This window comes from Chiloscyllium plagiosum, unplaced genomic scaffold, assembly GCF_004010195.1.
Source record: "Chiloscyllium plagiosum isolate BGI_BamShark_2017 unplaced genomic scaffold, ASM401019v2 scaf_9200, whole genome shotgun sequence".
Lineage (NCBI taxonomy): Eukaryota > Metazoa > Chordata > Chondrichthyes > Orectolobiformes > Hemiscylliidae > Chiloscyllium > Chiloscyllium plagiosum.
The window spans coordinates 74,445-77,633 of NW_025215261.1; the positions used below are offsets into that span (position 1 = coordinate 74,445).

Genomic DNA, 3,189 nt, shown 5'->3' on the forward strand with positions numbered 1-3,189 from the left:
GTCGCTTTCTTGGCCTGGGATTTCTTTGCTGTCACCTTCTTGGCCGGTGATTTCTTCACGGCCGGTTTCTTGGCGGCTGATGTTCCCGCCTTCTTTCCCGCTTTTGCCTTGACTGGATTCTTAGGGGTGAAAATGTGTTGCTGGAAAAGCGCAGCAGGTCAGGCAGCATCCAAGGAACAGGAGAATCGACGTTTCGGGCATAAGCTTTTGCCTTGACTGGATTCTTTGGGAGTTTGAAGGAGCCGGAGACGCCATGGCCCTTGACCAGAACAAGGGAGCCGTTCGCCAGGCACCTCCTGATACTCATCTTGATCTGTGCCTTTCGCTTTCCCACATCGATCCCGCTTCTCTCCAGCCCCTTCTTTACAGCGGACAGAGACGTCCCTTTGCGATCCTTGATATCTCCGACAACCTTCAGAATCAGCTCTCCCAACCCAGGACCGGGTGTTTTTTTCCTGGGAGCCGCCGCCTTCTTCTTGGGAGCCTTGACTTTGGTGGGAGCGGAGGCTGGAGGAGCCGTTTCGGCGGCTGCACTGTCGCTCATGTTGAGAACTCTGCGCTGAATCTCTCTCTGGGTCAGTCTGAACTGGGTCAGCAATGATGCTACTGGGGGCGGCACTGAGCAACTTCAAGGCAGCGAGCGGACGGCGCAGGGACAACCTGCCGTCAGCTCCCTGCTCCTGCTGCCTTTCTGTGTTTCTCTAACGGCCTAAACTCTCCGATTCCTCTGAAATTCCGCATTTCCAGTGAACCAGGCTCGATCGCCCCTGACCCAGACAAGGGAAGGTTTGCGACTGAAATGTTTTCACTCGAATAGATGGCTCCGCTGTCGAGTTAAACGCATTTTGCTGCCGCACAGATCGACCTCATTGAGCTGAGCGCTGACATTGTCGGTACTTTTAGACCGAAATCTTGAAATCAACAAATATATTGTCTTAAATTCTACCTTTGGGGTCTAGTGGGGGAGCCGGGGAATAAGTTGAATTGAAAATGTTTTTGATTTTCACCAGAGAAACCCAGAAATATCATAATATTCGCGGACACACAAACACAGTTACGTTCGACTAACCGTCCGCCCTTTTCCGACAGCCTCTCTGACACAATATTCACATTCACACAGTCACACGCCAGAAATATCACCAAATGTAAGTGTGGAAGGATAGAATGTCTCATCCTTTCAGCGTTTGCAGCGGTGTCCAGGGAGTTAGTTGTAGTTTTTTCTCCTCAGTAACTGTTACACTCTCATCAGCTCCACTGCTTACATCCTCAAAGATGGCCAGTCGGTTTGTCAAGCTTAGAAGACAGAACAGTATGCACTGGAACAGGACCTTCATGTCCATGCTGAGTCTAGCAGATCCTGAATACTGTTTTGTCAAATGCTTCGCAATTGAAGCTTTCATTTTGATTTTTTTCCTGCAGCCTGACTGGTCTATAGTTCACAATTTTATACCTACCTCCCTTTTCCATTGGATTGCTTACACTACCGAGCCCCCAATCTGTGTAAATTATTGCAGAGCTTATAGAATCTTGGAACATGACCATCACTGAACCCACTATTACTCAGCCCACTACATTAAATACTCTGGGATGTAGATGATCAAGGACTGGTGTTTCACAACCATCAATCCTGTCCAATGTCCCAACATCATTTCCCAAATAATACTGATTTGGTTCAGTTCTTCCCTCTCACTAAACTCACCAATATCACTACTGTGTTAGATGTGTGAACATTTGTGAACAGAGAACAATAATATGTTAGCAATTTTCGAGACATTTTCGTTCCCCATTTTGAACTTCCCTCTTTAATGTTGTAAGTGGCACGTGGCCCTCTTTGCCAACCTATTAATGTTCATTTCTCTTTTTACACATGTATTATTGTTTTAGCAGTTTTTTGGAATAGTTTCTACAACATTACTCTTTTCTTCATTTGTTCTTTGTTAGTTAAATCCCTTTCCGCAGTCATTTGCTGAATTTGGGTCAGTTTGCAGCCTTCCCATCTCGCTATATTTCTTCCCAAATTATAGGCCTTTTCTTTGGTCAAAAAACTATCTCAAATAGTCGTTTCAAGTTTCACAATATTCTTTTTATAGGAGAGAGACCAGAATTGCACATAATATTCCAAAAGTGGCATTACCAATGTTCTGTACGCCCATAACATGTTCTCTTAAGTCACATACTCAAAGCTCTGACCAGTGAAGGAAAACATATCAAATGCCTTCTTTGCTATCCTATCTGACTATAACTCCATGTTCAAGTAACAACGAACCTGCATTCCAACGTTTCTTTGTTCAGCAACACTCCACAGGACCTTTATATTAAGTGTGTAAGTCCTGCCCTGATTTGCCTATCCAATTGCAGCACCTCATATCGATTTAAATTGAACTCAATATGCCACTCCTGGGTCCATGGCCCATCTGATCAAGATCCTGCTGTATTCTGAGGTAGCCTTCTTTGCACCTACAACTTTTGTGTAATCTGCAAACTTACTAACAATACCTGCAACCTCACATCCATATCATTCATAATAATGTGGAGGTGCCGGTGCTGGACTGGGGTGTGCACAGTTAAAAATGAGACTCCACCAAGTTATACTCCAACAGGTTTATTTGGAAGTACAAGCTTTCTAAATACAGATACCTGATGGAGGAGCAGCACTCCGAAAGTTTGTGCTTCTAAATAAACCTGTTGGTGTTCTGTCATTTTTTAACTAAAATAATTTATATAAATGATGAAAAGCAGTGGACTCAGCAGTGGTCCTTGTAGCACATCACTTGTCTCCAGTCTGAAAAGCATCCCTCCAGTACCACCCTCTGTCTTCTACTTTTGAACAAGTTCTGTATCCAAATGACTAGTTCTCCCTGTATTCCATGTGATCCAATCTTGCTAACCAAATTCCCATGGGGAACCATGTCAAACGCCTTACTGAAGGCCATACAGATCACATCCACCACTTTGCCCTCATCAGTCTTCTTCCTTACCCATTCAAAAAATCTCAGTCGAGTTAGTGATACATGACTTCCCAAGCAGAAAGCCATGTTGACTACTCCTAATCAATCCTGGCCTTTCAAAAAGATGTAATCCTGTCTCTCACACTCCCCTCAACTGTTTGCCTCCTGTTGATGTTATGCTCACTGTTCAATAGTTCCCTGGCTTTTCCTTACCACCTTTCTAAAATAGTGGCACCACATT

The 3,189-nt window shown here is 44.4% G+C and overlaps 1 pseudogene; it reads right to left on the reverse strand.

Annotated features, from left to right (window-relative positions):
- Positions 1-610, reverse strand: part of LOC122548239 — a 1,892-nt pseudogene extending 1,282 nt beyond the window's left edge.
- Between the last annotated feature and the right edge of the window lie 2,579 nt (positions 611-3,189).